A 15,887-nucleotide genomic window follows, 5' to 3' on the forward strand; every position below is an offset into this window, starting at 1 on the left:
AACCTTTGTGTGGGGGGGGTCTTCTAGTCCTACTCAAAGGTCTTCCCCTTTCCCTATTATGACTCCAAACTGTCTGGGGGTCACAAAAGAGAAGGCAGGCCTGGTGTCACATTCCTTTGTGTGTTTGGGAGGGAAAGCCTTTTGAAGTGTAAGTGGCGTGGATCATGTCGATAAAAAAAAAACAAAGCACAGGCTTCGGTGCTTCTTTGGTAATTAGCCCCTGGGGGGGCCAGGTCCTGGGGGCAATGTGCTTATGTGAATGGGGGGCCCAGAGGGGCACCCCAGTTCCGGGGACCACCGCCCACCGGGGCTTTATAAAATTATGTGGGAGGGCTCGAAGCCCCCCCAGCCCCGGGGACCGCAACCCCCCGGAGCTTCAAAATACATGGGTGGGGGGCTCAAAGGCCGGGGGGACCGCCACCCCCGGAGCTTTTTGTTTTAAAAAAATACCTTGTGTGGGGGGGCTCAAGCCCTACCACACATCCCAGGGACTGCCACCTCCCCGGGGCTCTAAATATTTAAAATGGGGGTCTGTGATGGACCCCCAGCCCCGGGGACTACCACCCCCGAGGCTTTGAAAATTGTGAGAGGGAGGGAGGTGTGGCCCCCCTCCTGGAGTCTTGTCATGGCCCTGGGGACCGCCACCCCCCAGGGCCGGCTCTTGCAGTGTCCCGGGGTGACAACCCCAAAATTCAAACCAAATTGCTTGTCCACACAGGGAGCTGCTGTTAGCGGAGGACGTATGTGTGTGTGTATATATATATATATATATATATATATATATATATATATTCAGTTTCACCTTTGCCAAAGCTTAGGATGCACATTTCCATCAGTCAATCTCCATTGATAAAGGCAACATCGCTAAGTATGAGCGGAAAATCCGTTCCGCTCGCGGATTTTGCGAATTTTCGGTAAATTCGCGATCCGCGACTTCCCGCGAATTTACCGAGAATTCGCAAATCCGTGAGCGGCGGATTATTCCGGGTGCAAAAGTTGAAGCCTGGCCTGTTGTAACTATTTTACGATGGCACCGGCAAGCTGCCAGCGCCATCCTAAAATAGTTACTAAGTTAGCTTCAACAGGAAGCTCTAATAGATAAAATAAAGCAGGTGCTCGATTTTATCTATTAGAGCTTCCTGTTGAAGCTAATTTAGTAAGTATTTTAGGATGGCGCTGGCAGCTTGCCGGCGCCATCCTAAAATATTTACAACATGCCCTTCCTGTGACTCATTCATCAGCCCAAAAACAATCGTGAGCGTCGTCGAGGCAGGTGTGCCTTCTTCACAAATCTACCGTGGAAAATCAGCTGTGATGCTGGATAGAGGCTTTTGTGTCCGTGACATTCAAGAGCGCAATACCCGTGCTGTTTCTGTGACCAGGAGCTTATTTCTCTTCATCTGCTGAACTGATCTTTCTCTGACCTTTTATACACACTAGAAGCATGTGTGAACTCGCATGGTAGCCCTGCCCGTTTGGCCCCGCCCACACACTTGCGGTTTGCACCGTCTTCCCGCCATTCACCCACTATGATGGACAGCTCACTCAAGGGACCCCTGCGCCCTTCGGGGCGATTGCATAGTAACACACACATGGTCGCTCGAACTAGTTGATGCTCAAATTCAGTGACTCATTCATTAGCCCAAAAACAATCGTGAGCATCGTCGAGGCTGGACAGGTGTGCCTTCTTCCCAACTCTACCGTGGAAAATCTTACAAATACCATCTATTGCCCTCAGGTGCGGCAAAACGTGAATGATCAGGTAATGTCTGAATTGCATTGTGGGTACAGAAGTCTTTCAATAAGCACCACAGTTCATGATAAAACTCAATGCTGCCAAATCCAATTGAAATATCACAAAATATAGCCATTAGTGGGCTCCCCATGTACGGCATTCTGCGTTGTAACAATGTTCATTGCCGAACTGATGGACCGGAATTGGCCCCCAAGTAAGGAGCACCCATCGGCCCGCTGACGTCCGCGGTAGTGCAATCCCCACGGCTGGCAGGCCGCGTAATTATTCAGTTTCACCTTTGCCAAAGCTTAGGATGCACATTTCCATCAGTCAATCTCCATTGATAAAGGCAACATCGCAGTCTGCAAATACACAGGTAAAATATCTTAGCCTTACGCGTTTCAGACGATAATACGTCCTTGATCACAAGCATGGATGGCAGCGCAATAACTGGCAAGAGACTTTTGATATATTTTACAAGTACCATTTATTACCCTCAGGTATGGCAACACGTGAATGATCACGTAATGTCTGAATTGCATTGTGGGTACAGAAGTCTTTCAATAAGCACCACAGTTCATTATAAAACTCAATGCTGCCAAATCCAATTGAAATATCACAAAATATAGCCATTAGTGGGCTCCCCATGTACGGCATTCTGCGTTGTAACAATGTTCATTGCCGAACTGATGGACCGGAATTGGCCCCCAAGTAAGGAGCACCCATCGGCCCGCTGTCATCCGCGGTAGTGCAATCCCCACGGCTGGCATGCCGCGTAATTATTCAGTTTCACCTTTGCCAAAGCTTAGGATGCACATTTCCATCAGTCAATCTCCATTGATAAAGGCAACATCGCAGTCTGCAAATACACAGGTAAAATATCTTAGCCTAACGCGTTTCAGACGATAATACGTCCTTTATCACAAGCATGGATGGCAGCACAATAACTGGCAAGAGACTTCTGATATATTTTACAATTACCATTTATTGCCCTCAGGTGCGGCAACATGTGAATGATCACGTAATGTCTGAATTGCATTGTGGGTACAGAAGTCTTTCAATAAGCACCACAGTTCATGATAAAACTCAATGCTGCCAAATCCGAATGAAATATCACAAAATATAGCCATTAGTGGGCTCCCCATGTACGGCATTCTGCGTTGTAACAATGTTCATTGCCGAACTGATGGACCGGAATTGGCCCCCAAGTAAGGAGCACCCATCGACCCGCTGTCGTCCGCGGTAGTGCAATCCCCACGGCTGGCATGCCGCGTAATTATTCAGTTTCACCTTTGCCAAAGCTTAGGATGCACATTTCCATCAGTCAGTCTCCATTGATAAAGGCAACATCGCAGTCTGCAAATACACAGGTAAAATATCTTAGCCTTACGCGTTTCAGACGATAATACGTCCTTGATCACAAGCATGGATGGCAGCACAATAACTGGCAAGAGACTTCTGATATATTTTACAAGTACCATTTATTGCCCTCAGGTGCGGCAACACGTGAATGATCACGTAATGTCTGAATTGCATTGTGGGTACAGACGTCTTTCAATAAGCACCACAGTTCATGATAAAACTCAATGCTGCCAAATCCAATTGAAATATCACAAAATATAGCCATTAGTGGGCTCCCCATGTACGGCATTCTGCGTTGTAACAATGTTCATTGCCGAACTGATGGACCGGAATTGGCCCCCAAGTAAGGAGCACTCATCGGCCCGCTGTCGTCCGCGGTAGTGCAATCCCCACGGCTGGCATGCCGCGTAATTATTCAGTTTCACCTTTGCCAAAGCTTAGGATGCACATTTCCATCAGTCAATCTCCATTGATAAAGGCAACATCGCAGCCTGCAAATATACAGGTAAAATATATTAGCCTTACGCGTTTCAGACGATAATACGTCCTTGATCACAAGCATGGATGGCAGCACAATAACTGGCAAGAGACTTCTGATATATTTTACAAGTACCATTTATTGCCCTCAGGTGTGGCAACACGTGAATGATCACGTAATGTCTGAATTGCATTGTGGGTACAGAAGTCTTTCAATAAGCACCACAGTTCATGTTAAAACTCAATGCTGCCAAATCCAATTGAAATATCACAAAATATAGCCATTAGTGGGCTCCCCATGTACGGTATTCTGCGTTTTAACAATGTTCATTGCCGAACTGATGGACCGGAATTTGCCCCCAAGTAAGGAGCACCCATCGGCCCGCTGTCGTCCGCGGTAGTGCAATCCCCATGGCTGGCATGCCGCGTAATTATTCAGTTTCACCTTTGCCAAAGCTTAGGATGCACATTTCCATCAGTCAATCTCCATTGATAAAGGCAACATCGCAGTCTGCAAATACACAGGTAAAATATCTTAGCCTTACCCGTTTCAGACGATAATACGTCCTTGATCACAAGCATGGATGGCAGCACAATAACTGGCAAGAGACTTCTGATATATTTTACAAGTACCATTTATTGCCCTCAGGTGCGGCAACACGTGAATGATCACGTAATGTCTGAATTGCATTGTGGGTACAGAAGTCTTTCAATAAGCACCACAGTTCATGATAAAACTCAATGCTGCCAAATCCAATTGAAATATCACAAAATATAGCCATTAGTGGGCTCCCCATGTACGGCATTCTGCGTTGTAACAATGTTCATTGCCGAACTGATGGACCGGAATTTTCCCCCAAGTAAGGAGCACCCATCGGCCCGCTGTCGTCCGCGGTAGTGCAATCCCCACGGCTGGCATGCCGCGTAATTATTCAGTTTCACCTTTGCCAAAGCTTAGGATGCACATTTCCATTAGTCAATCTCCATCGATAAAGGCAACATCGCAGTCTGCAAATACACAGGTAAAATATCTTAGCCTTACGCGTTTCAGACGATAATACGTCCTTAATCACAAGCATGGATGGCAGCACAATAACTGGCAAGAGACTTCTGATATATTTTACATGTACCATTTATTGCCCTCAGGTGCGGCAACACGTGAATGATCACGTAATGTCTGAATTGCATTGTGGGTACAGAAGTCTTTTAATAAGCACCACAGTTCATGATAAAACACAATGCTGCCAAATCCAATTGAAATATCACAAAATATAGCCATTAGTGGGCTCCCCATGTACGCATTCTGCGTTGTAACAATGTTTATTGCCGAACTGATGGACCGGAATTGGCCCCCAAGTAAGGAGCACCCATCGGCCCGCTGTCGTCCGCGGTAGTGCAATCTCCACGGCTGGCATGCCGCGTAATTATTCAGTTTCACCTTTGCCAAAGCTTGGGATGCACATTTCCATCAGTCAATCTCCATTGATAAAGGCAACATCGCAGTCTGCAAATACACAGGTAAAATATCTTAGCCTTACTCGTTTCAGACGATAATACATCCTTGATCACAAGCATGGATTGCAGCACAATAACTGGCAAGAGACTTCTGATATATTTTACAAGTACCATTTATTGCCCTCAGGTGCGGCAACACGTGAATGATCACGTAATGTCTGAATTGCATTGTGGGTACAGAAGTCTTTCAATAAGCACCACAGTTCATGATAAAACTCAATGCTGCCAAATCCAATTGAAATATCACAAAATATAGCCATTAGTGGGCTCCCCATGTACGGCATTCTGCGTTGTAACAATGTTCATTGCCGAACTGATGGACCGGAATTGGCCCCCAAGTAAGGAGCACCCATCGGCCCGCTGTCGTCCGCGGTAGTGCAATCCCCACGGCTGGCATGCCGCGTAATTACTCAGTTTCACCTTTGCCAAAGCTTAGGATGCACATTTCCATTAGTAAATCTCCATTGATAAAGGCAACATCGCAGTCTGCAAATACACAGGTAAAATATCTTAGCCTTACGCGTTTCAGACGATAATACGTCCTTAATCACAAGCATGGATGGCAGCACTATAACTGGCAAGAGACTTTTGATATATTTTACAAGTACCATTTATTGCCCTCAGGTGCGGCAACACGTGAATGATCACGGAATGTCTGAATTGCATTGTGGGTACAGAAGTCTTTCAATAAGCACCACAGTTCATGATAAAACTCAATGCTGCCAAATCCAATTGAAATATCACAAAATATAGCCATTAGTGGGCTCCCCATGTATGGCATTCTGCGTTGTAACAATGTTCATTGCCGAACTGATGTACCGGAATAGGCCCCCAAGTAAGGAGCACTCATTGGCCCGCTGTCGTCCGCGGTAGTGCAATCCCCACGGCTGGCATGCCGCGTAATTATTCAGTTTCACCTTTGCCAAAGCTTAGGATGCACATTTCCATCAGTCAATCTCCATTGATAAAGGCAACATCGCAGTCTGCAAATACACAGGTAAAATATCTTAGCCTTACGCGTTTCAGACGATAATACGTCCTTGATCACAAGCATGGATGGCAGCACAATAACTGGCAAGAGATTTTTGATATATTTTACAAGTACCATTTATTACCCTCAGGTACAGCAACACGTGAATGATCACTTAATGTCTGAATTGCATTTTGGGTACAGAAGTCTTTCAATAAGCACCACAGTTCTTGATAAAACTCAATGCTGCCAAATCCAATTGAAATATCACAAAATATAGCCTTAGTGGGCTCCCCATGTACGGAAGAATTAAGCGGCATGCCAGCCGTGGGGATTGCACTACCGCGGACGACAGCGGGCCGATGGGTGCTCCTTACTTGGGGGCCAATTCCGGTCCATCAGTTCGGCAATGAACATTGTAACAACGCAGAATGCCCACTTTTTACCTCACAAGATTAGTGCGCTAGAATTCCTAAATAATTCCATAGCGACACGCCTTAACCTTTTACCCGAATCCAGAAATATTAAAGTTGAACCTCTGGCTGTCCGGGTATTTTAGAACACCTTTATAGCACAATTTCACGTATTCACCATCACTACTGTATTAACCAATGGTACAACCTCCTGGCGGAGGGTGCAAACAAAAACTGACCCAAGGATTACGCACGGACACGTGTTACAAGAAGCGGGGACACATCATATACCACTACACGACTCTGAAAAAACACGTGTATGAGGGTCTTTTATTTGAGAGACAGCTACCGATCCACCTGCAGACCTTGGTTATGCAGGACCAGTGATCCTTTCCACATTGATTTATAATTATTGAAAGGAGATTGAAAGGATCTCTACTCTCTCTCCCTCCACCAATTGATGATACGATATATATATATAACCAGGAGTGCATTCCCTCTGTCTGGTGCTGAGGCTCCAGGATTTGAAATATATATTATGTATATATTACAAATCCTGGAGCCTCAGCACCAGACAGAGGGAACACACTCCAGGTCAAGTTTCTCTTACTTCTTTTATTTTATGTGAGTACACGCACCCAATGCGTTTCAGTCTTATCACATACCTTGATCACAGGTTGTTTTCCCACAAACCTGTGTGACATTTATTTCCATTTTGTCAAATGACATCCTTTCCTATTATGCATTGCATTGTGGTTCCTGTAGTTTATCTCAATCAGGGAAAAATTGCTTTAAAGTTCAATCATGTTGTTGTGTAAATTACGCTACAAAGTGTAAATTGTGAAATGTGCAAATACGCTGTTGTGATTAAATAAACATGTTTAAACACAATTTCTACTTTTGAGGTAGGATCTGAAGCATTTCTTATGGGGCCAGTCCCATTATTTTGTAAATACTGTCCTCTGTGCAATTTTCAAATTATTGTGCAATTAAGTTATTTTTCTTCTTATTTTGTCCTCCTTTTCTTTTTCTTTTAATTTTGTCAGCTTTTTTTTCATGAGTTGTTCTTTTTAAATTGTTGTCTTTCATTTTGATTGAACCATATTCTCTACCTACCAGTGGCCTATGCTCTTTTGCTTAATGTTGCTTTAGCATTATACCCATAAATTTAGCCTAGTGTTGCTGCACCAAATTCCTTGATTGTTGATATACCTATGCTGTCTTCCATGAACTTTCGTATACTTCCCCCCAAAGGGTATTTTTTTGACAGTTGTTGCATCTATTGAAGGACACTAGGAAGGAAAAATCATATAAATAAACCAAAAAATCCCATGCACGACACAATTTGTAGTGTATGTGATCATACAATGTGAGTGTGACAAAAATATGTTGGGAGCACAACATATATGCTCAAAAAAAAATATATTAGAGCATATACGAGCTGTCAAGAATAAGGATATGAATTATGCAACATCAAAACATCTGGCGAAGTGCCAAAACACTGATTGGAGAAGGATGGAATTCTTCGGCCTGGACACTGTTACACACAACAAAAGACTCGGTGACGAAGAAGGAAATTGAGACAAATGGAATCTAAGTACATCATACGGTTACGAACTAAGGCTCAGAGGGGCCAAACAACGATGAAGAAATGTACACTCACCTTTAAATACAGAACTGAAATGATATGAAATAATAACAAACAACAATTAAAAGATCTTCCCACTTCTGGATTCCCGGCTGAACTGTGTACAAGGCATGGATGTAAAGATAAGGATACTAATCCAATACAGTGAATAGAAATGAGGACTGACATATAAAACCGTGTACCGGACACATGTGTTATGAGCAATAAAGAACAAACAACTGCCGAACATGAGGGAAACAAGGGACAATACAAATTTGTACTCCTTGTGGATTTCGCTGGTGCAATCAAATATCATAGCGCAATATAAGATACTAATCTAAAGATTTGTAAATACAATAATTTCATATGTCAGCAACCCATCAGTCAAGTAATGTACTAGAAAAATAATGACATGCCTTTAAACATGTAATGCAATGCCACATATTTGTTATAAACATAACATAATGTGTTTTCTGTTGTTTTGGGGAATGTTGAAAATTACTACAACTCCCATAATGCAATGGGTTTTTTTTTAACAGGAAATGCTTAAATGGATGATGATAATAGTGTCTCCCTACCGTGACAAAGGCTGTAAGGCCGAAACGCGTCACTTGACAGATATATATATATATATATATATATATATATATATATATATATATATATATATATATATATATATCCTTTCTGAAGTTGTCCAATGCTTAAGGATGCACTCCACAGCAACATGTCCACAAGACAATTTTATTTGGAGGAAGCCAGCGCCTACATGCTCGCATTCGTTCGGGCCTGACCAGTTTCGGAGCCCCCAAGCTCCTTAATCATAGGCCTGCTCTGCAGGTGAACAGCTTTCTCAGTGGCTTTCACTCCAAACCAGCATGCTTTATTATTTCCAGCCCTCCAGTGGGCTTTTATCATCAGTAATGTCTCTCAGGTAAGTGTTCTAAAACCGACTTGCATGCTGGCACTTGTAGTTTCTTTCCGCAGCATACTTTTTCACTTTTAGTAGGTTCTGTTAACAAATGCAAAATTAAAGCGTTAATTCTCGACCTCCAGTGGGCCACAAGCATGTCTCCGCTGGCTCATTTCAACATTCAATACTGAGCTGAACTGGGACTCGAACCATGTCGGTCCCAACAGACAATTCTTAAAGTAAAAGAGCGGTGCAATCCTCCATGGCTTTGACGTGTTGCGTACAAATCCTTTCTGAAGTTGCCCAACGCTTTAGGATGCACTCCACAGCAACGTGTCCACAGGACAATTTTATTTGGAGGGAGCCACAAGGTACAAGCAGCTCTAGGAAAAGACACTCTAGCAGTGTATAAAGTCAGAAAAGCGGCCCCCGGAAAGCAAGTGAACATTCATAATGTAAAATTACGCCCAGTAAGCCAGTGCTGCATGTCCTTTCAAGTACACTAAATTCACATTTGTACATTTTATCCTGCTTTTGAACCCAAATACACCAGAGAATAATAAATCATTGTGGAAATATTAAAAACATTCACAGTATAATGCAACAGGGTCATGAAATACATATCTTGTGCAATATCACAATATAAATGTTCATTATTATGTCCTGCATGGAGCCACAGGAGCATAAATACGGCATTCCTGTGGTGCAATACTACATTGGTGACAAGGTCATACCCAATCAGGAAAAACCATATAATAATAAAGCTTGTACTCACCTGCGGTTGCCGTGAGAGGAACGGCTCTCCTGCTCTCCGTCCTGCTGTGAGGGGAACAGCCTGCAGTCTGGAACCCAGCCATGAGAGGAACGCTTGGCGGCTCAAATCCTGCCGTGAGGGGAACAGCCTACATCCCCCAGTAGCATCTCTGCCGCACAGGGCCTCAGCATCATCGCTGCTCCATAACTGGACCTTAAAGCGCTCCTGCTCCCACGCAATGCGGGACGCGTGCAGATGATGCCAGGCTAAGTCCGTCCAAAGGGTGGGCCGTCTGTGGCCTTCAGGGGCCAGCAGAGGCTGGGCTGGGGTCCCCCCCCTTTGAAAACAGCTTTTGGAACATTGAGGATGCAATAGATCTTGTTGGTATTGACTCTGGGCCGACAAGAGAAGAGCTGGCGCCTTTGACTGTGAGTGACTAGGCGGAGCCGCTACCCCAAAACTTTTGCTTCGAGTATAAATAGAGGGGTTGAGTTGAGTGGTTTGATAAATTGGTCAGCAGTGGTGGCTTTGATCCGCTTTACAGATTGACCTTAGGGCTCGGAGTCGCATTTCGGTTGTGTCTGCAAACTAGTCATCTAATTTTGTAAAGCTTTGTTAGACTCTTAACACAATGGCCAGTATCATGCAAACTAGATCAGCCAAATTGTGTCATATTCTTCCACCCAACTCCTGTTCTGCGACTAAACAAGAGGCACTACTCCCCCCCACAACTGTACAGCCAACTGCAATTAATAGAATGTTGCGAAAAGCTATTGGGGCGGTATCCTGCGAAATCGAGCGCACTGAAAGGCGCTTATCATTAACCCCGCAAACTGACCTGACCATTATGTCTCAGGAGCCCGAGACCGATGTTATGGTTAATTCCCCACATAGTCTATTAGTGTCACCAGCCATGGAGATCCCTTGTGCCCAGATGGTGAATAAAGATGATTTCGAGAAACCCAAAGTCGGGAGAAAGGCACCTATCACTAAGAAAAAGGGGGCTAGTCTTAGGAAACCTAGGCACAAGAAGGGCAAAACTATCCCTGTCCCGACTGAAGCAATAAGGGTGGTCGGAAGGGAGAATGTAAGGCATGTGCCGCAATCGCAAGTACCCCCAGCTGGGTGTCCCAACTAATAACTGATCTGCAAAGCCATTTTGAACAACCTGTTAACACACAGATGAAACTAATTGTGAGTCGATTAGATAAAATAGTTACTCTATTGAAAACTAAGGGTGGGACCATGGTGGCACTATGCCTTCTACTATAGTACCTAACCCTAATTATCCTGAGATTACCTCAAGGAACTTGCCTAGCAGATTCCCAGTTGTGCTAACTATCCCCACTATGGGCCCAACACTACCCTTAATCCCACAACAGCCAAGTACCAGTGGTGTACCTAATAGAAGTCCCCCTTGTATAGGCGAGGAAATCATCGCCCCGTCAACTACTATTGCGCAAGTCCTAACACACAAGCGGACTACCCCAGAACCCCCATCATTGGGCCAACTAAGAGGTTCACCCCCCAAGATGATTACCAATCAACTACCTAGTATAAATTTACCCCAAGAGGCCTCCCCATATGTAGCTATACTTACTGGGGTGCCAGAATTGAAGCCAGACCATACAGAATCTTACATAGAACTAAGGAATAAGACCACGTTCTGGCTAAATGAGAGCAGGCCGCTTTTGGGAAATGAACTGGGGAAATTTTGTTTTTCCGGAGGGTGAGCTGGTTGGGAAATAGGAACAAGGACATCAATGGTAACTGTGTGGTAGTAAATTTCAGGGACCGTAGACTAGTTGACCACATATTAAGAGGGGGACCTGTAAACCAATCAAGCAATTTAAGACCTTTGCCCTTGGGTTACTTCTATCCGATGGGAACTTTGAGTTACAACCAAGGTCCCGTACATCTAGGAAGAAGGGATAGTCTTAATGACAGGACGGGCCTGTGTCACTCAATGCCAGGTGTCTTTCCGGGAAATCAGGGTGTATTGAGTATGAGCAATAGTTTTGACCCCTTGATGTCATTAGAGGAGATTGATTGACTAGAGAGCAATAGAGCTCTTCCCAAGAAGCTCTCACAGAAAGAGCGAGGTCTCACTATCACCCCCCAGATTGCAGCTATGAAGATGATCTAAGTTGGGGCTTTCAGCTGAAGCATTAGAATGATATCCTGAATTTACCAACAATAGTGGAGGTTGCTCCAACAATGGGGTACTTCGCTAAGAGTCCTCCCGATTCCACTATTGTTTTAGGATATTCTTCCAGGCTTCTGTCCAGTACATCAGGGAGCGAGGTTGTACTAGGGCCAGATCAGTCCTGTCCGCTACCCCAGCAGCAAGTGAGTCAACTTAGGCTCTCAAGATCCAATGATGGCCTAAATTGCGAAAGTCTAATTGACAAAACCCCTGCCACACCTCAGCCTATAAAGAGATATATTCAGGGTGGGCTCAAACTAGTGTCATGGAACATAGCTGGTTTATCTGCCAAATTTGATAACCATGAATGGAGGCAGTACATCACAAGGTTCCAGATAATTTGTTTGCAGGAGACCTGGGTGGTAGACTGTAGCCCCTTTCATTTAGCAGGGTACAAGTGTTTCTCTGTGCCCGCCCAGAAATCAGTGTCGGGGAGAGCCATGGGAGGACTATTTATATTTGTGGATTTGCACATGTATGGAGTGTGGACTAACTTAAATTGGACCTCAAACAATATGCAGGCTCTTGGGCTCTTTAGAAATGGGTTAAGTGTGATATTGATTAACTTGTATAATGCCGTTGCAACTAAGGGGAACAAATCAATAACGCGTGAAGTAGGTAACAGACTAAGTATAGAGACAGCTCGTAGGAAGGGGCGGTGGCCCCGTTCGTGGTAATAGCAGGTGACTTTAATTGCCATTTATGCCCTAATCTATTACCCTTCAATGAAGAGTGGTCTTGTTGTCCGGTGGAGGAAGGCCCGCATTTTGAGCATACAAGTGAGGGGATTGAATTAGGTAAGGTATTTAAAAGTCATGCCCTGGAACATACCATCGATTTGGTTAATATCGGAAGAGAAGGTGCTGTTACTCCAACCTTTAAGAGTAGAGGGTGTAGCTTGTACATAGATAACATTGTGGTGTCTAGATTATTTAAGGACTGGATAAGAGGGGCTGAGATTGAATGGAGTGTATTTAGCGACCATAACCCTCTAGTTCTCGAGATAATAAACCTGCCCCCAGAAGAGATAGGAGAGGGGTGGTGGCAGATAGTATCGAGAAGGTAACGGACCAGGGAAGATGACTGAGATGGTCTAAAGTTGATGGGGACGGCTTTTACAAATCATTAATGGAAAGAGGGAAAGAATCGATTGGGGAGTGTTTAGATTTCTCCGTAGAGGGGCCGTCTGTGGTTAGGGCATTTGAAGCAGTGGCACACCTGATAGATGGTCTATTAAAAACCACTACACTTGTGAGGGCAAAAACTACTCCCAGATGGTTTAATAAAGATCATTCCGAAGCACAGAAAGATCTAAAAACTAGCCTGAAAACCCGTCCACTGGATAAGTCAAGAATTGCGCAATGTAGGAATGCATATAAAAAGGCGATTAAATGCAGGAAGACTTCCCTTCAATCACAAGCTTGGGAAGATTTAAGGGACGCAGCAGATAGAAGGTATATGACTGCGTTCTGAAAAATAATAAATAACCCGTGTTTCCAGGACACTAATACCCCAGAAATTGGCACAACTATTCTGCCTGAACAATGCTATGACCATTTCAAAGGCCTATATAACCACACCGAGGAGAACAATCAGGATGTAGGGAGGGGTTGCCAGGGTGTCTCCTCGGTATAATTTTCTTTGGAGGAAATTATAGTGGCCATCCAGGGTCTAACATGAAATAAAGCCCCGGGACTGGATGGTATCGCACCAGACCTTTTTTTAAGTAAAGTGGAGCTGTGGGCCCCTATCCTTATAAGGGTGATAAATGCAGCTGTTGCAACTGGCCTCCCGCGCGCATGGTCATCGGCAACAATAGTTCCCATTTTTAAAAAAGGGAACAGGGATAACCCTCAGTGTTATCGACGTACGTCACTGATTGATGCGTCAGCTAAAGTCCTGGGCCGAGTGGTCCTAATGCGCCTTATGGACTGGGCTGACGAACACCAAATTATCACCGATGCCCAGTACGGATTTAGGGCAGGTAGGTCAACGACGGATCAGTGTCTGAACCTTTATTTATTGGTGGATAAGTATACCATAGCCAGCAATGAAGCTGTATATTTAGGGTTCATGGATCTCACTGCTGCCTTTGATCATGTTAACAGAGAGAAGCTGTGGACCCTGATGAACAGTTTGGGAGTTGACCAGGGTTTGGTAAATATTCTTAGAGCATTGCACTGGAACACCTCTGCCAAAGTGCGTTTTAATCTGGAGGGGGCCACTACAGAACCTTTTCCCTGTACTAGCGGGGTTAGACAGGGATGTATTCTGGCCCCTTTTTTGTTCTCTCTGTACATTAATAATTTAGATCAGGCGCTAGGCAAGCTAAAGGTGGATTCCCCAAGAGTAGGTACTCGACCCGTACCAGTGCTGCTGTACGCGGACATCGCAGTACTTCTAGCCCGCACCCTCAAGAGACTTCAGTGTCTGATAGATGGGTTTGTTAGTTTTATCGATACCCTAGATCTATCGGCCAACCTGACCAAGTCCTATGTTATTTTAGCTGGAACTAAACCCTGCAAGAAGTTCTCCTATAAAATAGGTGCACATAAAATAGGGCAGGTACAAACCTTTTCTTATCTTGGCCTGCTATTCAATGGGTTTTTAAATTTTAAAACATTAATTGAAGAGCGGTGTACTATGCTAGTGGCCTCGACCGGTGCTATAATGAATTATGGGCGCAGGCTTGGTCGGTGGTCACCGGAGCAAAAAATGAATTTGTATAGCTCAATACGTTACTCAAAAGTGATTTACGGGTCCGAAGTTTGGGGTTTTGTAAATGCCTGTCAATTACAGTTGGAGGAGAACAAATATTTGAGAAAGGTGCTCAAAACCCCACAAAGCACACCGGCCTTTATTGTCCATGAGGAACTGGGTAGGGCATACATTGAGGATTTGGTAAAAGACAGACCCCTTATGACTTAGCTAAAGATTTGAACCAACACGGAGGCAGACTTGAGCAGACAAATTATTAGAGATTGCCTGGACAGGGATAAAGGAATGAGTATCTCATGGTTGAAGTATGTGAAGACTTCCCTTGAAGGAAATGGTTGTAAGGATCTCTTCACAAAACCAACGGAAATTATCCCTCAAGATAAACTCAGAGTTAAGAGAATCTTTTTAATCAGGTAGCCTCACGGAGACCAGTAGTGGAAGGATGCAAACCCACAGTCTGCGCCCACAGTATGGTCAAGACAGGGGAGGGTACGGAACCTTATGTCTAATGAGCAGGACAGATTTTTAATCACCCATTTTAGGCTCAACCTTTTACATCACCTACTGGCCGATCCACCAGGTTTTACTTTAACTGTTGAGCAGAAGGGTGCCTGCTGCTGCGACAATCGGTCTCCGCAGGACACCCTTCATTTTGTATTATTATGTCCATTTTATGTATTACCCAGGCACAGTTTTCTAGTAGGTATTTTAAAACAGGCCAAGTTCAGACATGCTAAGGTCGCCCTATTATTTTTGCAAAGGGCCAATGATCCTCTTACGTTGTTTTGTATTATGAATTTCATCAAGGTTGCTTTAAGGCCAAGGAATACAAGAGGGTTGTGCTGAATAAATCTCCATCAATTATCTCTATTTAACCTTGTAGCCGGTAGGTGATGTTTATGAATTGTATTTTAATTGTTCTTAAAATGTATAAATATGTACTTTTATGGTGTTTTGTAAATACCGAATAAAGGATTATTGATTGATTGAAAAAAAAAGCTCTACTAAAGTAGCTATCAGGCACCCACTGGCTGTTATAGTGTTACAAATATTTGCTTGAATGACCAAATAATAAACTAATAATATTTATGCCATCCTGCACCAAAACATTGCTATGTACTATACCCCAGATCTAATCAGCATGTGCTTCGTTATACATATAAACTCAAAAGGTGTTCCAAGCAAATTATCAGGTGA

The sequence above is a fragment of the Lissotriton vulgaris genome, chromosome 3_2, assembly GCF_964263255.1.
Source record: "Lissotriton vulgaris chromosome 3_2, aLisVul1.2, whole genome shotgun sequence".
In the NCBI taxonomy this organism is placed as follows: domain Eukaryota; kingdom Metazoa; phylum Chordata; class Amphibia; order Caudata; family Salamandridae; genus Lissotriton; species Lissotriton vulgaris.